This window comes from Ornithodoros turicata, chromosome 4 (assembly GCF_037126465.1).
Source record: "Ornithodoros turicata isolate Travis chromosome 4, ASM3712646v1, whole genome shotgun sequence".
NCBI classification, from domain to species: domain Eukaryota; kingdom Metazoa; phylum Arthropoda; class Arachnida; order Ixodida; family Argasidae; genus Ornithodoros; species Ornithodoros turicata.
This window is the reverse complement of record NC_088204.1, coordinates 28,132,903-28,155,677: the sequence shown is the minus strand read 5'-3', so window position 1 is coordinate 28,155,677 and position 22,775 is coordinate 28,132,903. Positions and strand designations below refer to the sequence as shown.

The 22,775-nt window shown below is 46.1% G+C and overlaps 1 long non-coding RNA gene across 1 annotated transcript in view; it reads right to left on the bottom strand.

The window, feature by feature from the left end:
- The window catches only part of LOC135391383 (uncharacterized), a 35,756-nt gene extending 13,543 nt beyond the window's left edge, over positions 1–22,213 (bottom strand). The window contains exon 1 of the long non-coding RNA XR_010421914.1: positions 21,903–22,213. This is a non-coding gene — a long non-coding RNA (uncharacterized LOC135391383). The remainder of the gene's footprint in view (positions 1–21,902) is intronic.
- Positions 22,214–22,775: the final 562 nt, after the last annotated feature.

The following is a 22,775-nucleotide window of genomic DNA, read 5'->3' as shown; positions in this document are numbered from 1 at the left end:
TTTCATATCGCCAGTTATTCATCAAGTACTTACTCCGCGTCAGATAGACGCGACCTAAAACCTAAAAATAGACCTAAAACTTGACGCGAATTGGCAGCGTCGTTCCTGTGTAGTTTGATACAAAACTTGGCAAGAGCAGACGACGCATTCCTGGATTCCCTCTCTGGAAACGTCACGCGGACGAGGCCAATCACTGCGCGCCCTTTCACACGGAGAATACCAATCACGGAGCGGCCGGAGGGACTTTGGTAGCCTTGGCAACCGACCGACAGGCGGTCCCGAGGAACATGCCGCCTAATCAGGCAGGCCGACCTCTCCGTTCCTCCCAACGACACTCCTCCTCCGACAGGCGGGCGGGCGAGGCGGAATTCTAGGGGACGGCGTCTCTGTTACCGGCTTGCGGAATGTTGTTTCTGGTTAACGTTGAACGTGTTCGTACAGTCAGGAGTGTAACGCCGTGTTTCATGTAACATGGTTACGTCTGCACTCACACTGGTAAGCGAAAGTCAGCGTATTTACCGAGGACTTTTCACTTAGTATAGTGCGATGCGAACGCCAAGCAGACGATCTCGAAGACAATCGCCAGCGCTGCGCTCCCATTCGTGCGCCTGGCTTACGTCATCATTCTGTTGGCTGCAGATGGAATGCGGACCTTTCCACTCGTTTACTTAATATGTAAGCTGTTTTCGGAAGAGAAATTTGGCAAAGTGAAGCGGTGAGGAACATTACCCTATCGGTATCATACATACGTTCCCGGATGCGATAGTCCCTTTAAAGTAGCACAGAAGTCATTTGTAACGCCCTCTTTTCTTCCTAGAAAACTCTTAAGTAGGCCAGTAAGATGCACAATGAGAAGTGATTCACACCACAGTCATAATTATCGCAGAAATTGAATTTAATGTACGCCGCAAAAAGCCACCGTGCGCACCGGCGGAGGAGAGCAGTACCAGCCTGTAATCTGCACGGGACCTCGCGCTGACTCTACAGGGGCCACGCTCACTGACTGGTCCCGAGAAATGTTGTCTGCTACTCAGCTGTCGTCTGCTGCTCGGCTGTTCGGGGTTCTGAAAAAGCATTGCTCCTGGCTCGCTCACGATTCGGCGGCTCCTTCTTTCCCCAATTCTCCGGGAGAACTGGCTAAACTGGTCTACGGCGGCAGAGGGACAGGGCGCTGACCCCCACTGACCAGCGAACCAGAACGAGTTGCCCCTGTAACATTATCGCGGACGTCATCATACTTCTGCTGCTCGTTATATCCGGAGCGGGGAGTTAAGGGTGAACACGCGGAGCCATGTGTATGTTAGTATTTTCTGGGGAACAAATTGCACACATCAAAACCGTTCGCGCTGTTCGGTAAAATGACACACACGCTTCCATCAGGCGCCTTAATCTGAAAAAAATTTGCATGGCGCTCTGTACTCATTTAAAGGGACTATGAAATGGTGTTTTTCTCGTTTTCATCAGAAAGAAAGCATTTTTTTGAGTCTAACACCAAAATTGGGTAACATCTCATTACGGCCGAAAATCCTTTAATCCCCAAGTGTCTCGTTACAGCCAAGGTCTCATTACGGCCGAAGGTAGTCTCATTTCGGCCGAAGATGTTTCATCACGGCCAAAAAGAAAAAAGAAGCATTCACCATGTTAGCAATCGCTGTGTTTTATGCTTCCCAAAGTGTGTCCGAGGCGGTGTGCCCCCACGGCTTCTGTCACACACAATGGTTCATGCACACAATACTGCGACAGTTTTTCATGCATCCCTCGTGAAAAATGTTTTTATTCTCATACTGTGTAATACGATATTTGTATGTGTTACGCCATTTTCTCTCAGTATTCGAGCAACATCCTACTCGTTGGTTCTGTGAGCAAACTGTGTGTGTGTGTGTTCTGAAAAGTTACTCCACAAGGGATCCCACTGGGAGCTCCAGGAGCCACATGACCTATGACCATGATCTTTTCCCCCACTAGCTGCCTTCTACAATTTACGTCCACCTGAAATTAAAACAAAAAAAAAATACATAAGGTGCTGAACAAAACGACATATGCTCTTGTTTAATGATGACCATAAGACATATGCTGTCAACCAGAATTTCTTTTTTCTTCATATACTCAAAACACATTCAAGAAATTATGGACAATAATGACAATTACGTCATAATGAGGCAGCTGCATAGCCAGAAAAATATTTCAGGAGGTGTTTTATGAGCCTTTACATGGGATGGAGGAGTCTCCCTCGTCAGTGATTTATCCAGATCCCCCCCTACACCCCCAAACGTTCATTTCATTTCATTTCATTTATTTCACCAAAAATGCCCTTGCGGGCTTTACATAAGGGAGTGGATAAATTGACAAAATATGAACATTTACAAACATGATGCAAACCTGAAGTTACAAAAAAATGAAAAATAATAATTGTTGTTACAAACTTGTTCAAGTCTTATTAGAGACAGGCCACTCTGTTATGCTCTTTTTGTGTGTGTGTGTGAATATGTGCACAGCTTGGTGCAATTGTGTATTTTATTTATGTGATTGTAGTTTGCTGTATGCTCGTACTGGTAATATCTCAGTTATCACATACTTGGTGACAGGCAAATCATCAGGCTGATGCCTTCATGCCTCATTTAATTTGCTATGAAATGAGATCCTCATAAATTTGTATGTTTTTTTTAACACTGTTAGGGCGATGACTTCATGGATATGGAAGGAACAGGAGAGGAAGACATTTGGGCAATGGTCATGACAGTTGTCTGTCAGGTACGAGACCAATTTCTCTTATATATGTGGCATATAGTTGCATATGAGGTGTGTGACTCTTCTTACACACAAGCTTCTGCAGGTTTGATGCATGTATATGTTGAAACGTGAAAGACAGAGTGTGAAAAATGTATCTAAGGTGAAAAATTGTGCAGTTCATTGCAGTAATTCTATCAATTTATTTTCAGCATTTTGGGAAATACATAGTAATGCCAAGATTACCTGTGCGATATTGCCTGACCATGTGCTATTGGAGTTCCATGCCCTAGTTATTATAAGCTGTTTGAGGTTATTACAAATTTATTATGCAGGTTCTGTGCCTGTGAGTTCCTGCAAATGTGCTCTGCGGTAATCATGCTGGACAGAGAGCTATGCCTTTATAATAACAGTGACTAATGTTCTCCTGTCCATAAAACGTGACTGTCACTGAGCAAGCAGAGGGCAGCATACACGGGGTTACTGAAGAGAGCTCAAGTAAATTTCAAACTCGAATAAAAGAAGTTCATGATGAAAGAAGGAAGTCACTAAAAAGGTTAGTCAGCTGTAGGACTCGAACCCTCATCATCTGGATTACCGATCCAGGGCTCTTGCCAATTGAGCTAATATGACTCTCCAGTGACTTCCAACAGTTCGTCATCTGAAGGTGATGTAATCCTTCAGTTGACGCACCCTTGGAAGTCACTGGAGAGGCGTGTTAACTTAGCTCAATCGGTATTAGCCCCGGATCGGTAATCCAGGAGATGTGGGTTCGAGCGTTACTGCTGGCTAACCTTTTCAGTGACTTCCTTCTTTCATCATTCATTTCTTAGGCACTTGAGGCTTTGTATGTATTTGCCCTTCCTATGTGTTCCTTCTTCAGATCATCAATTGCCATCAGGCTCAAACGAACTTCTTCATACTGTCATAGTTGGAGCATTTTTGCATATTATTTTAAAACAGTGGCTGCTAAAATGTGTCTGACACCATTACCAAGGATGCCGTCTGTCTCAGGTGAAACAAGATTTTTCCCAGAAGTCCAATAATGTATGACGCTGCATCACATATGCTATTTTGGAACAACCTCTGCAGACACACTACGAAGATATTATCTGAGTGCCACAATAAACTATATGAACCGCATTTGATGTTACATCATCTTTGACTACAACATGCATATTTGAGTATTTGAGCAGCCCAAGATACAAAGCTTCGTTCCTCAATGTCTACATCCTACTCGCACTGAGCGCAAGCTTTGCACACAAAAGGAAGTTTGAGGTTTTGGATAGTTAACTTGTGTAGTGAACACTTCTGGAGGACTGAGAGCAGGAACAGGAGGTCACACACAGGGTGACCTGCATAACAATCTGATTTACTTGCACGTAACGATCATTAAAATACTTGATGTCCTTACACAATGCTATTTGGGTGCTATCAGACCGTAAGAGTTTGAACAACACTTACGACATGCTGACTGAATGGGTGGACAGAAAGATGCGTTGGAACAGGATTGGATTTGTGTCGGTGGTGGAATTGAGAGCCCATTGTAATGCTTACCAGACGAAGCAGGCTGATGAGATTATGCTTTGTGTTAGGGATCAGCAGTGATGAGATGCACAACGCACAGCACATCCAACCCTTGATTACAGTTTCACACTCCGTGGACCTGATCTCAACACACATCCGTTCGCTTGCTCTACTTGTTTCCTACTCCTCCTGGTCTATGCAGTCTTCCTGCAATTTCTCCTTTACCACAGTTTACAATTCTCCGGAACATTGTCATAACAGTACAGGATTCTTACTAAGAAAGGGAGCATCCCTAAAACCAATTAATGTGCACACCCAGTGACGTCACTACGGTATGCGTCACCCGGTGCGGGAGCTCCGTCACCTCCGGCAATAATGTGCCCCTTTCCATCAGAGGCGATACACGATAAACAACAGCGTTATACCGTACAGAGAAATAATCATATGCTCGCTGAGGGCTTCTTATGTGGTTTTTGGCGTCACCTCGCTACAGAAAAAGTGAGGCCGTACCTGTGCAGCACGTCACCCCCTTCTGTCGCATCACCCAATGCGTAATGCACCCCCGCACCCCCCTAGTGAGGCCACTGCGCACACCAGACAACATTCTGTTGTTACAGCTGTGCTCCTGTTCACCCATTGCTTCTCGACAGAGGCCACGCACAGAAACAGTTCTACAAAGGGACACTCTTTGTGAAAAAAGAGAAAAAAAATCTACTTCTTCTAGCTTTAAGTATGAGGTCCCTTCCTGTGTCTGTGAAATATGTGTGAGCTGTGGGACATTGTCAGTAACGCATGTTTGACCAATATGTGTACAGGTCTAGTCAAAAGCTTGCAGAACACCAAAGCAATACCTTATGCAGCACTTGACCGGAGAGAGTACACTTAATGTGAGGTGCACAGAATACACAGTCAGTGGTGGATTTATGGGGGCCCCAGACGTTCTCACCCCCTCCTGAATTTCAGTCGTTACACAGGTTTCAATTGACTTTGGTGGTGTAATAGCATGCTGTCCAAGTTAGGACAACCCTTCAGAAAAATCCTGGGTACGCGTCTGCGCGCAGTCGTCGTCTGCACGTGTATCTGTTCCTGTTCCCTGCAACGTGTTGAAGGTATACAACAGTTTCTCTCTGCATTCACATTCAACAGCCCAATCTCTTACAATGTAAATGCTTGCAAAAGGGATATTGACAAAGTGGCGCACAAAAGTTTTACAAAATGTGCTCATGTTGTTTTTTGTCATGTTAGAACACCATGAAGTACAAATACGACTACGGCTAATGCGGCTATCAATTTTTGTCTTCACATACTGAGCAACTCAAGTTACAAATATGTTTAATAGCACCAGCTTTATGACATTCTACATGCAGGGTACACAATTTAAATCTGGGTTATGAAGTGTCTGAAACATTTTTCAAATGCTGTTATATTCTGAATATTCATATAATATGGCATGAATGACCATGAACTGTACTGGACTAAGTTACTTGTAAACGCAAGCTGTCCATATACTGAGTCCACTTTTTCGTAAATATGAACGAAATGGGGGAAATTAAGGTAAGACGTACGTCCACCTAGTATCGCCTAGTATCGTGGGTATTTAAAGCCTATAGCAGTTACTATGGGAAAGGCTTTGCGTATCCTGTTCACCGCACTGGCTGGTATAACCATTCTCTTGTGTTTTTTTTTTTTTTTTCAAGTTTGTGCAATACCCATCGCACAAACTGTTGGTATGTAGTGTATCTATATTTCCTGCATGAGACACGCAAGCTTTGAACAAAGCGAAAGCTAGTAGGACGGCGAGTAGTATTTCAGCTGCACTCTTTCTGAATAAGTGACGAACAATGACGTAAAGTTCAGAATAACAATTTTGTATTGAAACCCACCAGCAGGATTGTGCATGAGGCACGCTTGTTACTTGTGAATATGAGCGCTCATAGGTTCGTGCTGCCCTCCAAGTTCTAAATACGCTACTTTAAGGACAGCTCCTTGCAGCATAGGCACTCGAATTCTTTCGGCACTATTATGCATGAACCACTCCGGCACCTTAAAAAGACTGCGCCGTCAAACACGAAATTTACACAAACTGTCCATGTGATTCATCATGATGAATGCTGAAAGCTCATCTAGCAGTCTGTTGTTGGAACTCCCACTTCATGCTGTAGTCGATTCACGGCTCAACATTTCAAAAGCAAGGCTTCCAAACTCTGCTGCACGTAGCAAAACTTCCCTCTCAGCTGCTGAAAGGTAGCTGAAAGCTGACTTGTTGACTCTGCTGTGCTTCCTCCTTTGACGTCCATGTTGAAAAAAAAGCACCCATCAATACGGAAGTTGTGGAAACCACCCGAACTTCCGGTGTGGACTTTCCTCCAGTAAACATCGCGGGCGTTTGACGTCATACACTAGGGAGAACCGGTGCATAATAGCTAGACTTCTGCGCTGATCGGACGAGTTGAGGGTTGAAAGCAAAACCTCTCTTCGGTTCCTCGTTTAGAATAGTTCGCGGCTCCACAGAGATGAAACGTTTCAAGTGTAACTTGGAGGCACCATGTAGGTTCGTTATCCATACAAACAAAGACATTTACCAGGTTCTAGTCAGAGACCCTTTAGGGAGGTTACGGACTCAATGAGGATGTCGTTAATGCAATAATCAAAGCTAGGAAAAGAACGTTTTCTCGTAAAGTGAACGACCTTGCACTTAGAGCTGTTTAGTTTCATTTGCCAGCCGGAACACCAGTTCTGAACGCGGCGAAGGTCGTCCTGAAGCAGTGATTGATCGGAAGAGTGAGATATTTTTCTGTAAATGACACAGTCGTCGGCGAATAGACGTATGTTAGAGGACAGACCATCAGATAGATCGTTAATGAAGATCAAAAAGAGGAGTGGGCCCAAGACAGTTCCCTGTGAGACTCCTGAGATAACGCGTGACCCGGGGGAAGAGCAATTATTGACAGATGTGTATTGATGTCTGTCTGAAAGGAAATCGCGAATCCAAGCAACGACAGGCGGGTTTATACGTAGGCGGGCTAACTTGTAAAGTAATCGTTCATGAGGCACACGATCAAAGGCCTTGGAAAAGTCTATAAGAATAGCGTCAGCCAGGCAGTTATGATCTATGTTGGAAAGTAGGTCATTAGAAAAGCTAGATAATTGGGTCTCACACGAGTAATTTTTGCGGAATCCGTGGAAAGGTGAAATAAGGTTATTAGTTTCCATGAATATTATGTTTGACAATAGGACGTGTTCGATTATTTTTGAACAGACATTAGTAAGGCAAATGGGACGATAGTTCGTCAACTGGTTACGTTCGCCAGATTTAAAGATCGGGACGACCTTGCCTACCTTCCAGTCGCTGGGCACGATTCCAGTTAGTAATGATTGGGAGAAAATGAGGGACAGGAAGCTACTGCAGGGGTATTTAATGCTCTTGAGTACTTTTGCGTTAATGTCGTCAATACCTGCGGCAGAGGGCTTTAATCTGTCAATGATATTCACTCAGCATTCCATCAGCATTAATCACAACGGGTGGCATCATTTCATGAGTAAGAGGAGGCAGAGACGGCACAGAGGACGTGTCCTCACGCGTAAATACAGAAGCAAAGAACTCATTAAATGCAAGAGCGCACTGGGAATCATCGAGCAGATTACCTGAAGCATCAGTTCGTGAAGAACTTGTGTGTTCACGTGGGGAAATAACTTTCCAAAATTTATTAGTGTTGGACGCCAAAAGAGATAGAAGATCCTGGGAGTAGAACTTTGTCTTTGACGCCATCACTGCTCTCCTGTACTCACGTTCGCAGGAAGTGTATTTTAACCAATCACAAGGCTGATTTGAGGCCTTTGCCCTGCAGTACAATCTCTTCTTCTTATCCCGCATAGAACTTAGAGACTTGTTGAACCACGGGAAATTTTTATCCGTACGGAAAGAGATTGTGGGAATATGCGTGTTGATGAGCTCCTTTAATTTGTTACTAAAAATCGACCAGTTTTGATCAACTGTGCGGGAAGAGAAGGAGGCCAAGTAGTCATGAAAAAATGATGTCAGTGAGTCAGGCATGGCCATAAAATTGCCATTTCTGTAATCCCGAATAGTCTTACACATTGGTGATTTCCTAGTTATAGGCAGAGATACAGATAAGTGAATGACAACATGATCACTGAGACCATCGGTAGAATATGGATCATTGGTTAATACAAGGTCCAGTATATTTGAACACTGAGTAGCTATCCTCGTAGGATGAGATAACACCTGTGTGAGGTTAAATGTGAGGGAGAGACCTAACAAACGTTTGTGAACTAGTGTGCAACCACTCATAACAGAGAGGGATGACCATTGGATTTGGGGAACGTTGAAATCACCAAAAAGGTAGATATTAGATGAGGGAAAGTCTGAATTTATTTTGTTTAGGAAATCATGAAGATGGTTGACAAAGATCGTATCATTATCAGGTGGGCGATAACAGACATCAAAAATTATATTTCCAATATCTGAACTAATGCAGACCCAGGCTGATTCAATCAAGGACGACACATCCAAACAACGTGACGGCAAAGATGAATGTATAGCTATAAGCACTCCACCACCCCTCCTGTCACGGCGATCACATCTGTAGACATTATAATCGGAACACCATGGCATTGCTTCAAGGTTGCTGATATCCGCACTTAACCAGGTTTCAGTGAGGATAATGATAAGGGCACCAGTTGTCTCTATCAAAGATTGTAAGTCTTCGCGTTTGGGGAGCAAACTGCAAATGTTTATGAACAGGATGGGCAAGTGGAGTGCTGCTACGGTACGCGCACGACAAGGCACATATTGCTATGAAGAACGAGGTATCTGCTTGACACTGCAATCCGTGTTATCGTATACATATTGTTTTCCTTCAATGAACAATTTATCAAAACGAAGTTTGAACTTCTTGTCTTGCTGCCATAGCAAAATCCAGAAGTTTTCTTCTCGCAACACGCACGGAGCGGTAAAAATCCTCACCAATGCTAAAGACTGTGCCTTTCAATTTCAACCCACTTGACAAAATTGATTCTTTCACTTTAAAATGCTCAAACTTCACAATAACTGGCCTAGGCCGACTTGGAATGTAACGTCCAATGCGATGAACACATTCAATGGACACGGATTGGATTTCTACTCCTAGACTGCTTTTACAGAAATCTGTGACAATATCCTCGGATTGTTTCCAGGTCTCGCCATCAGTGTCGGGTAAGCCATAGAACAAGAGGTTTGAGCGGCGCAACTGATTTTCAGAGTCATCACACCTTGAACGAAGGTCATGAATATCAGTTCGCAATTGAGGTGTGGTACTTTCCACATGGGGGCTGCTCCTGTGTTCCTTGATAATAGGAAGGTCAGATTCAGTCGATGTTACTCTACTTGGTAATGTAGACAGTGCATTGTATGTTGCGAACTGCTTCGCCTGAATTGATGAAATAGACTTCAGTGTCACCCCCCTAACTTTTTTGCCTGTGTACCCACTAGATGGGGTGCTCTTGCGATTTCAGCTTCAGACGTGTCTGTGATGATATGTTAAGTTGTAATGACGTAACTATAATGATGGCCCCGCCCCACACACATTTTTTTCCAACACGCCCTCCATGCTTGGGATTCTGGATAAACCACTGCCCCACATTCATTTTCAGGAGGCATTACATTAGTGCTCATGTCACTGCACTGATGTCACAATGTTATAAGCGTGTGTCACTCTGGGCATTCGGAATTCCTCTAAGCTACAGTATGTAAATTCAGAATTAGTATATCCGAAGGGTAAGCTACCTGCAGGATTCATGCTGAAACTGTGCGCAAAACACTTCGGCCGTGGTGGGCGACGTCGTTAGTGTAATCATTCACGCAGGACAATTGAGGGCACATGGTGTAGTGCAGGGTTGCGGAGTTGCCACTCCGGTGTTGGAATGGTTCTGGAATCATTCCATCATTTATCAGAGCCCAAAATGGAATTGGAATGGAATGGCGGAAACTGTCCTAGGAATGGAATGGGAATGGAATTAGGCATTTTTTCTCAGGCGGAATAGAATTCGAATGGAATCGTCTGGGTGCCACACTGTCAAGGGCGAAATAACCTTGTCTTTGTGCTTTTTCCGTGCTAGGTAATGTCAATCTCCTCTATAGCACTGCTGGGCTAGCTAGTACCGTTACCGGTCCCATTTCTTTTATTGGTGGAATTAAAGGAATGGAATGGGGTCGCCAAGCCATTCCAGGAGCGGGAATTGGCCATACCATTTCATTCCGAGGAATTGAAAGGAATGGAGTTATCACAATTATCCATTCCTCGGAATGGAATTGGAATGGAATGGGTGATCACATTCCGCAACCCTGGTGTAGTGGCAGCAACCTGAAAACGATACATTTTCTCGTTATATATGAGTAATCAAAAATATACCCTCGCACATGTTTCCATGTTTTGTCGTTTGTAAGAAACGCTAGTAGGGGAACAGCTCTTGGTTGGTCACATGCAAGTCACAACGCGAGAGGTGCCGATATTCCGATTACGCGATCAAAAATTAAAAGACTAGAACCATGCACACTTCCCCATGCAACTACTTCCCCAGCATCGTGAGACACGATACCCATGTACGTACAGTGATGTACGTACACGATTCACGTACAGTGTGATGTGAAATGATGTGCAGGAATGAAACAGATGCCAACATTCCTGTAATGCAGCCTCTCATAAGTTTGCTTCGATTTTGTGGCAGTTACCATGAAGCGCAATGCACGATACACAAGTTTCGGTTTCGTTTCGCCATCCTCATTGCACATTGCTGCACATTTCGCAAGCGTCACGCAATCCCACGTGACCTGTTTTTAATCAGTGAAAATAACTCGCGTCATGGACATGTATGTTCATCTCAGCGCTAATCACCTTTTGCGTGCTATAGAAGGAGGGGGGATCAATACTCCTCCTTTCGTGTTTTGATATCTTGTTTTGCTACTCTCACTTCGGAGGGTGTCTAGCAACGTTGGGTATCTCGTTTCTTGTGTCAGCGAGCAGTTGCAGTTTACGAGGGTTTATCTATCGATTTGTAGTGCTGTAACATGCAAATTCGCGGACTTAGAGGTACTGTAAACCAGCAGAAAAACAGTTAATGTTGACGGCATCGTCTAACAGCTTGTTGCTTGTAAACCCAGCACAACAAGTTATAGCTGCGATAGGCAACGCAAAATATTTTAATTGGCGAGTAAAATTGCTGTAAAACAGCTCAGGGCGACGCCTGCTGAGAAAAACACCTCAAATCCTCAAGCAACAGTGACACATGTCCCGGAATTTCCGGAACCATTGGAACTTGAGTTGGCGCCCCTAGTGGACACGTAGCTTAATTTTTTCTGTCTTTATTTATTCCTCGAATGTACCCAAACAACTCAACTTGGGCACTTTTGCGGGTTTTGAAACATTACGAGACAGATTGCACCTTCAATAAATACATCTCACCGAAGCGATCGTAGCGCAGGCGCACAACCGTCGCACCATTTGCTGTCATTCGCATCACCAGTCGTTCTGTTCTCTGTTCTTTCATTGGTAAATCAGAGCTGTGCCCTTCATTCAGTCAGTCGGCACTAACAGAATGCCTGGCCTGCGGTGCTGCATAACAGCGTGTGGGAGCAGTCATACAAAAGCGGACACCGCCAGTGAGGACGTCTCCGATCATGCGGTACCAAAATGTGACCGGCGAAAGCGAGAGTGGTTCTTGTCTCTCGGGAGGGAGTTGCGTTCGGGTGAACGCGTGTGCGCTCCAGGCAGAGGCGGAGAGTTTTCATTTTCCCGGGGGAGGCAAGGGCGCACCGCGAAGTAAGTACTCTGGCGGGGGGGGGGGGGGGGGGGGGGGGATATGTTTATTAAGAAAAAAAAGAAAGGAAAGGTAAGCCAGATGGATGTCGGATGTGAAAGGGGGAATACAAAAAAGGCAAAGAAAAGAAGAAAGCAAAAGAAAACAAAAAGAAGGAAAGGAAAGGAAAAGAAAAATGAAGAACACAGAACTAAAGCTGAAGAATCACACACTCTGGCGGGATCCTATGATGTATGCAGAACTGGTATAGAAATAAGAGGAAGGAAGAACAGAAAAGAACAAAACAAACAAAAAAGAAAAAACAGAGAGAACGTAAACGGTGAACATGTGCACAGCTGAAGGCACTACGCCTTTGAAAACTGAGTGCAAAAGGAACATAAGGCATCGAATCCTCGGTGTTTGACCCGAAATGCGCGCAATATAATGAATATGGTCAATGAAATGGAGCAGCGGGAGTTGAACCCGCTCCCAACGGATATGCGTTCCGAAGATCCTACCGTTACATCTCACTGGCAGCTGCTGGTACCTTTTCGACTGTTTCGTTTCATTGATCTGATTGCATTGGGCGAAATTCAGGCTATGTGTTGTGTCATCCTGTGTGTTTCTTCGCCTCACCTTCTACTGTGATAATGAGTATGGTGGGCGGATACATATTTTACAAATTGCAAGATGCATTTTTGGGGTTGGTGCCTCTCTTTTGACCCGGGCACGCCGAGCCCCAAAGGTTGGTGTCAGCCTCTTAGCGGGACTTCCCGGGGGAGGCGGCACCCCCCCCCCCCTAGTTCATGTTCCGGGGGGTCAAGGGCCCCCCGCAGTCGGCGCCTATGCCTCCAGGCATTTCCTTCGGACAGCTTTGAAGTTTTCGTGCCGGGCGCTCAACGAAGTCGCTTGAAAAGTACGGCTTTGCCAGTGTTGAACCAGCACCAACCACCAACGGGAAACATCTCGTTATCAAGGTTTGTTGTCTTACATGCTCCACTGCTGTGTGTTCGTTACGGCAGTTACAGGTAATTTGTAGCATTAATAGTGCATAGAATAGATTACTCGCGCTGCAGCTTTGACAGGTTTTGCGTATTATCCTGTGCACATATCCTGCACGAACAGTCCTATAATCTGTGCACACTTCGCAGGGCGCAAGTCCGATGAACGACCATGCCGAACGTGGTGCGTAGCATATCCCTAGTGGTAATGTATAAAAGTTGTGCAGTCACTCCTGCGTCATAATTATTGGTTTTACAGTTTCAGAGCACACTTCACAGCATGCACGGTGTCTGCAGGAATGAAACTGTGGACTCTTGGTCTTTCAGAAATACTCCTGCTGTATGTATGCCACGCCCCGCCACAATGTGCTTTTCTTATCGCTGTGCGGATGAAAAGGTAGTGACACAGTGTTTCGTTTTTGCATCTCAGGAACAGCGTGACCAACCGAAGCACAACGTACCGGTCGCACCGGACCACATGTATGCTCGACACTGTGCTTTTGATCGCTCTTATGACCAGTCTCAAACAAATGAAGTCAAATCCTCCTGTAAGTATTCAGGTCACACAGATCCACAGGGGTGCACCAAATGAAGGTGTGTACGATTTGAGTTTCGTTCAACGCAGTTGTGCAAATAAACATGCACAAAGAGTGCCACAGCATTGCAACGCAGACAGATTCACAGGATGACATCTGCAGCAGTTGTGGAACTGACCAAGCAAAGCGTCACCACACGACAAATGTATACGTACCTTCACCAGTGAAGGTTTGTCTTCATCAGCATCAACAGTGCTAAAACTCGTCTGATTGGAAGTATCAAATTGGATCTGTATCAAAACGTAGGAGCTGGTACCAGTCCCGTTTTGTTTTGGTCAGGGAATTCGCTTGATACCCAGGCGAAAATCTGGACAGGTCCCAGAATGGTTCCAGTTGGATGTTTGATGGTCCCAGCTGGATTCCCAAGTGGGGTGGCTCGTTCCACTCTGGTCTCAGATGGTTCCAGAAGTTCCAGCTGGGAACATCACAGGTACCATTTTGTTCCAAGAATGGTCACTTGAGACTCCAAGCTGGGCAGCTTCCCAGCTTCCCCCTTTGAGATTTCATCTTGTCCACACTTGCCATGCTTTGTTTGATCTATTACTCTGATCTATTTTAGCACATGCATGATCAGTTTTTATTGCTGTTTATCCAGGTGCGCGCGTCTGCGATCAAATATATGCTGTATCCCTGTAACTCCAATTCGTGCACATACTCTCATCTGAGGTGAATATCATAACATATTAAGTACCAGAGAAATGCAAAAAATACATCTCAACAACAACAAAAATTAAGCTAAATAACGGAAGACAAAAAAGAATAAAAGGTAATTTCAAAGGCTGATGCAATGTGAAGACGCCACGGCAATTCAAACTTCAAACGGCGAGAGCCGAGAGGGAGAGGAGAGGGCGGGAGGCGAGAATTGGTTCCAACTGCCATATGCCACTCTCGCCAGGCCTCCATAGCTCCCCGAATTCGCGGCAGTAGAAAAATAAAACCACGTCATAGTCACGTGGTATTACTGCTGAAGTAGGAGGTTGCGCATTTCATGGATCAGACCCTTTCAGATCCTTTCAGATCAGATCCTTTCTCTCTGACCGACGCATCTTCGTGTGCACGACGGAATGTGACACCGCTTTCTGTCCCGCCATCCGTGGTGTTCCACACGGAACTGTATTGAGCCCTCTCCTCTTTAACGTTATAAGGGCTTCGTTTCCCGCTCAGCTTCGTGATCATACCCGCATCACTCTGTAGGCAGACGACATCTGCATATGGACCTCTGCAACCCGTCGAGACACTGTCCAGCGCCGGTTACAATGCGCCTTAGGCACCTCGCGGACCGATGCTTATCGGTCTGCGGTATTAGGACCGTTGCCACGGTATCCATTCTTCGTTAGTGGTGCACTGCTGGACTTTGTGCCTCCTTGCAAGTACCTTGGCGTGACATTAGACAAAGGTATGAAGTGATCCCGGCATGTAAACACAATAGCCACCGATAGAAGCAGTTTTGTAAATGCTCTACGTTACATTGCTGGATCGCTCGGGGACCCTTCATGCGCTAACCTGCGTCACGTGCACGAAGCGTTCATTCTCGGCACATTGTAGTACTACCTATTCTAAACGACCTCAGCGTATCCGGAGAGCGTCCGCTTGTCAATATTCAGGCCCGAAGCCTACGCGTCTGTTTGGGAGCTTTTAGAACGACAGAGACCTACTCTGTCCTGGTATAGGCACGCGAAACTCCAGCAGGTGTCCTTTGGGACGTGAAAACATTCCGGATTTATGCGCGGCACCTCACGCAGCACCCCTACCATTATCTTCGGCTCACCGATATCGACTGTCCGGACTCTAGCTTTGGCAGCGCTGTTGACCGCCTGAAAGTATGCCTCCCCGCCACAACATCGGTGCGTTCCTATGCCACGCAAATGTGGATTTTTCGCAGGACTCCTGTATGTGACCACATTCCTATTCTTATGAAGAAAAACCCTGTACGTCCCGTTGGTGCTCATCAAGTTACGCTGGAGCATCACAGCTCAGCTTACTCTCAACTAATCCCTGTGTACACCGATGGATCAGTTTCTTAAGGCTGATCAACAGCAGCCTTTTACATTCAACATGAAAATCTTGAATTGATGCAGAAAGTTCCTTTTGAAGCGTAATCTACCGAGTCGGAGGTCTGCGTCATACTGACCGCGTTGAACCACATGGCGGGATCAGAGCTTGGAGCGTGGACTGTGTTCGCGGACGTAAGGTGGTGCTAGAGGTACTGGTACAATAATTGGACGAAACAATATTACAAGCGTAATTATATTCGTAACACACAATCGACTTTTATCCTCGCACAGCCTATGTTTCCAATTGGTACCCAGCCGCACTGGCCTGCACGGAAACATCCGCGCAGATGCCTTAGCACGTCGTGCACATGTGGACGTCATCTTCAATAATTGTTCATTGCCATTTTCGGCCTCAGCATGTCGATTACAGATACGCCGAATCCATCACAGCTGCACTCGGAAGCTTCAAGAGGGCGCTGTCCGAATAAGCAATCATCTCCGCTCCATCGAATTGTCGATAGATTTCGTTGCCACCCAGCACTGCTCGCGTCGAGAAGCGTCCATTCTGCACAGACCACCAATTAATGTCGCCAGGACCCCGCTGATTCTCTATAAAATCTGTCGTGTCCACTCGCCCAAATGCCCTACTTGCACTGTTGTTGTTGATATTCCACAACTTCTCCTCAATTGCCGCAGATTCGACACCCCTCGAGCCACGCTCAGACGACGCCTACTCGAGCTTTGGTGCAGTCTTTTCTCTGGTCACTCTGCTCGGCCCAGTACGACATCCCACACAGCGATCTGTGACCAAAGCAGTTTTGACGTTTCTCAGCGAGACAGGTCTCATGCACAGCCTGCGAACTCAAGTCTTGTCATCTCATTTGTCATTGCCCCACCCTCAACTCATACACATCAACCTCACCTTTTTATTTTTAATCTTATTTGTCTTTAATTTATCTCATCCTTGTTTCACGTTTTGCTAGCTTACCAATTATGACCGAATTATTTTCTTTTTGTTTTGCTGCATGCGGAATAGTGAGCCCACTTACCGTTTGGCTGACCTTTCCTACTTTTTTTTTTGTTATCATAAATATATACCCCTCCCCCATGTGGTGACGAGGGTCTGCTGGGAACACGGTTAGGACTGACTGCGAAGGCAGCTCCGGCGATGTGGAGGTGTAAGCAAGTGATAAGTGGACCGGGCGGGTTTCTGGGGTGACTGCAGCTGGATGTTCTCCAGAGCGAAGTTTGCGGGAGTACGGGAGTCCCCTTCGGGTCCACGCTCGAACAGCTAGCTGTCTCAGTGCTCCTTGTCCGCCACTTGATGATCAGCTCACAGCTTGCCCATGGTGAGGATCGATGGAGAAGCACTATAAAAAATAAAGGAGGGGTAGCTGGTATGTGCTCGTGGTTCGTGAGCAGCCAGAACTACCCTTCTTCTCCCGTTCTTGTCTCTTTGTTTGGCTGCTAACGATGTATGAGCCGACGGCGGCAACCTAGGCTGAAAGCTTGGGTAGCCGCTCAGCTATCCGGGTTTCTCGACCTCTGGCGTATAACATGCAACTGGTGCCGTGCTGTCCACAGCGGTACATCGCGATGGTAACGAAGCGTGTTGCTGCGGAAGTCGCTGTTTGTGGATGCACGAGGAGGACCATCGCGAAGGGTGAGACGGGAACGGCGCCATGCAATGCCGGGTAGCTGTACGAATGTCGCCGTCTGGTGAGTCCTCGGAAGAGCGAAGCAACTCCCAGCTATTTACTCCCATCCTTTAAGAGTGGTCCTGGCTGGACTTGAAGTCGTAAATGTAAAATTAGGACTGGTGACGACTCTAATTGCCCCCCATGGTGCTCGTTATCCAAGCTCAGCTCCATCGCACCTGTAGACCGTGAAGCATACAGCTCTTCATGTGTTTATATTAATATACAGGGTGGGTGCAGATAAAGTAGCCCCACATTTTTGCACGTATGGCGTTCCTTGCTTACCGCATGCACTTCCTGTGCCGCGGGATGACGCATTTCTCGGATGAAAACGAACAATAAAATCGTAGTAACCAAACTCTACGTAACAAAAAGTTGCTCTCCGTGCATCCCGATTTTCCTATGGAGAAGTCAATATGGCGGACACGGCACAGTTGCGTATAGCTACCGCTAGGAGTACCAGGCCTCGTTTTCTTTCTGCGTGAGTGGCACCCGCAGCGGTAGGGCGATACAACTGTGCTTCACTGCCATGTCCAGTTGGAAATACACGGAGTCAAGTTCGCTTTGCTAACGATTTTATTGCGCAAAGTTTGGTTACCACGTTTTTTCTTCTTCTTCATTTGAACCGCATAAATACACAATCGTGCGCCACCGGAAGTTCGTACGGTATGCAGGGAACGCGCTATGTGCGAAAATGTGGGGCACCCACCCTGTACATATTTTCTGGTTATGTATGGCTGACGTGCATATGTAGCCTGAAGGCGGCATCATTATGCCACTTGGTCTTCCTCCCATCAAGCAACGGACAATGCCGCATGCACGATGTCTCAACGCTTGTAGCGTGCTGGCACGTCGACGCGTCGGGCTCAAGATCATGGGTCCGATCGCGGCCGAGGTAAGTAGCAATGTCGCGGGGGTAAACGTTCCTTCCAGCGCCGTATGTCGCACATTTCTGGTGCACGTTAAGGGACACCAGGTGGTCCAATTATCCGCGGTCCAGCCCTGCAGCACGTACAACATGTAGCCAAACAAGTGTGGGCGGACTTACCTTACATGTGAAACTGGTCCTAATTATCAGGTTATATGTGATTCGTAATAAGATCATTGCATTTGGTCATTACATAAGTTTCATTTCAACGTCCTAATAAACGCAATGCGCGCGGAATAAGAGCACAAAAGCAAAAGTGTTGGCTTGCGTTTTCCCCATAAAAACTACACGGTATAGTGGCCAACTTTTTGTATCAGCGTGAACAGAAACAACGGAGCAACGCTTATTTTAATGACCATGAATGGGATGTGCCTGCCAACGGTACGCTATATGCAGCATTTCTGCGGCAGCCCCTCGGCTACCGTACACGTTATATGGAATGTGTGTATATGACTCATATACCTTTAAATGCTCTGAGGATTGTACTGAAACGGCTGCACATGTGCCCGACGACGTCATGACCTGTATACACATGTGAATTCCTTCATGAATTTTCCCAGCACCCCTCCCGTTACACACAGGCCCTTTAGCGCCGCCGAAGATATAGAAATACACGCGTGTAAAAATAAACATTTTTAATTGATACACGCGACAGTAGCTATCGGATACCGGTGCCACACCCGTACACCAACGCCACCCTGACATGAAAATTCTGCTCAAGTCCCTGTTTGGAATATTCCATTTCACGCAATGCAGGGTAAGCACGCTCGCCAATTCTGTAGAGAGAAAGTGCAGGGCTCGATCCCACCCTTCCAAGCATTTTCATTAACTATCAACAGTCCATATCTGAAGCGCACATTTAATCCACTTTTTTACTGCCAACGATCACCTTTTCCCACCAGCACTAAGCATGCGATGGAATGTTCTCATACAACACTGTCCTCATGCAAGATGTGAAAGCCTCATGGTACACATTTATTGGATGTTCAAATACACGCGAAGCTGCCGCCGCTTTATCGGAACTTTTCCCTCTCGTCCTGAGAGACGAGTTTGGAAATAGTTGTGGGGCTCTTCAGATAAGGAGATAATATAGGCTCTCCAGAAGGGCTGGTATGTATGGGCTTTCGTGCAGCTAGGCATGTAGGGCTTTACGGGCAGTTTCGAGAATATACCTGTTAGGTTACAGGGGTTAGTGCTACACGGAAACACCATTGTGGACGCGGCTGCGAGATGCGCCGCGCTTGATGCGGCCACGCCGGTGCCCCTATTGCCGCTCCCGGTGTCAGCTTGTCGCCTGCGGCCTGGCTGTTTTCGGCGGTGGCTGCACCCGTCAGTTTCTAGTAGACGCTATCCGACCTCGTTCGTTCCTGCAGTGCATAGAGACCCCAGCGCAGTTTGTCATCGGCTGCCGCTGTACCCGCGAAGAAGAGTCCCTTCTTCATCGTCTTGGCCTGAACATTACCCTCACCCAGTGGCGTATCTAGAGCCACCTGCGCCCATGGCAACATGGTTAACATGATGTCCTTAGGGATGCGTTTTCGTGTGGTCCGCACTAGGTTTCACACTACAACCTCCCTAATGGCGGGTGCTTTAGATCATTTATGAATGTGCCAGGTTGAGTGCCCGACCTGGCACATTCACACCCGACCACATAATGGCGCCCCTGTTCACCTGGCGCCCATGGCACCTGTCCACACCTGCCACACCCTAGATACGCCACTGCCCTCACCCCTTCACTCGTGTTCAAAATGGGCCGCGTCCCATTTCCCACTTGCCCCTGCTGCGCCGTAGAAGACGACATCCCCCATCAAATATCTCTAAATATCATCTACGACATCGATGTGAGAAGTTGGAGAAAAAGCTGTAGAAACAGGGAGCTGTTATTTGAGTGGGAGCACGCAGTAAATTCAAAACGGTGGCAAAGTGTGCCATCGCTTGCCTTTGCTTATTAACTGCTATTACTGGACAACTGCGGATGACAATACGTTCCTGATAATGTTCGTATGCTGAAAAGTAAAAGCGTTTTTGACATGCAAACTTTTTCTTAAAACTGTAGTGACCTCGTATGTGCGGATGTACTCAATACCCGCACGGATACGGTACACCTATTTCAACTAGGGCAGTGCCGTATGCTGCCACGGATCCTGCATGCGCTTATTCCTAGCAAGCGCGGATAATGTCTACCCTCACCTTTAAGCACGTATTTCCTGCGCATTCTTTGCGGTCGTTGCTTTCTTGTATTCTGAGTATATTGCTTAATTGTTAGCGACACGTTAAAGAGCTGGACAATAACCAGCAATGCACGTCTGCTGGAATGAGGCCGCCTCTATTGCCGTCCAATACGAAAACCTCAAACCATTCCCATGCGACGTCTTACTGGAACAAAAGACAATTGAAGCCCTTATCTCTGTATGACGGCGCCCAGGGGATCTCATTTATTTCCAATCAAACCAGCTGCGTACCGCAAGTGCAATCGATCATAGTCGAAAGCTATTCCGCGAGGAACATGTGAACTCGCGAACGAAGCTGGTTGTGTACCGTTGTCCTTATATGATGCATAAATCCTTCAATGACCATGTATTAACGTAGCTTAGCGATGGGACAACTTCCTAGTTTCCCTTTGTTTCTTTTCTTAAGACTTATTTTATGAGGGAGTAGCGGAATTCATCGGGTGATGAGATTTTTTTCCTATTCTTTTCCCTAATCCAAAGCAGGCATGTTTTAGGCCTCCATGTACACGTACAAGGTTTGCGCCAACGCTTTCTTCGGAAATATATTCATTTCCCTCGAAGAAGTACAGTATCTGTTCGAAATATAGGCGGCCGTCGACTTGAGGCACTTTCACATTTCGTTGCCGGTTCACCGGATTTTCTACCCTTGTATACCCGTTTCCACGTCATTTGCGCATTACCGATGCTCCATTGTGGTTTGCAGTAACCCACCCACAATTTGTTTTCCTTCACTTTATTTCAAAATATTGAAAAAACAGATGGGAACATTTACACCATTCATACCTGCACACAGTGTGTCCCCATACCCACATGCACCAAGATGCTGAAAAATTTCGGAAGCTCTACGTGAATGAAACAAACTGAGTCTTACTAGAAGTCACTAGTATTTTTCGTTCTGCCTAATTAATTGCTTATTCAAATACGACTACTTAGCTATATTTTAAAATATTGCTTTCAGGCGGAGGCGCGAATTGCAAAACATTAAGTGCCTTGAAAGATTTCCGACCACAAACTTCCGACGAGGTACGCATTATGTTTCCTTTTTTTGTGGTGTGTGTGTGTGTGTGTGTGTGTGTGTGTGCGTGTGTGCGTGTACGAAAATGCCCCCGAAATATAAAAAGTTAGGTGTATGCGTTCCCCGATTGCGCGATTGTAGGACGCGATATTCGCTAAGAGCACTCCGGCTTATTTTACATCTTGATACGTATTAGTTGGGACACGATACATGCAAACATTGACACCTGTTATATAAAGTAAATTAAGAAAATCCGGCCCTCGTTTGCTAACTCTCAGGTTAAGTGGACATTGATTTCCCAATTTATTTGACAGGCCCATGTAAATAAGATTAAAGCAATAAATTGTCCTGTCCCCAAATAACGGAATGAAGGAATATAAGTATACCCTTACTTTTCCAGGAGCAATTGAATTCAGGGCAGGCGATCGTGGAAGATCAGCGCAAAGTGTAACACGAGGTGTGGAGGTTCTTCGCGAAAGTGGTGAAGATTCATCGGCGTTGGCGAGCACCCGAACGGGAGCTGAAGTCAAAGCCAAGTCAGCCATCGGGACTGCGAAGGAGAAGCACACGTTGAACGTCCCGTGAGGTGAGGTGCTTATATGCAAGGTTGGAGAGTGTAAACGCCTTCGACGCTCCTCCCACGCCAGTCACAGACTGAGCCGCAGTCAATAGGCTCGCTGGGCCCGTCGCTACCACAACTGATCGCAGCGACACTCTTAACGCTTGCGAGCGATAGCTGAAACGATTGCGCAAGCGTTGTGGTGGCACTTACGCTTACATCTCTGGAGTATCTCTGTTTCGCTCATTTTTGCTGCTAGTGCAGTGACAATATGGGCCCAGCAGCTCCCCATAGAGCCCATAGTTTGAAATAATTCACAGAAGACTGGGCCTATGATCGATGAAAAATAACTTTGATGCCTACCTGTAGGCCATTCGGGAACGTCCCCGTTTGGCTCGGGTTATGGCTACCGCCGACTTCAGGTTTTCGTGCAGGAAGCTCGTTATTCCGTATTCCAAAACAACTAAGGTTGTTTTTGACCAAAGTAGATGTTTATTTAAGACACCGTGCTGATTCAAAAGTCTGACACACACAGGGTGTTCCAGAAAACGTGTCATTGAATTTTAATTATGATTAAAAACTACGCCACCTAGAATCATACGGTCAACGTCATTTGCTTTTACGGGGTTTTTGCCACCTCCTGATGTGAATATAATGTAACGTAATTTCAATATGTAAACTTTTTCGAACTGAACTCCAATATTTA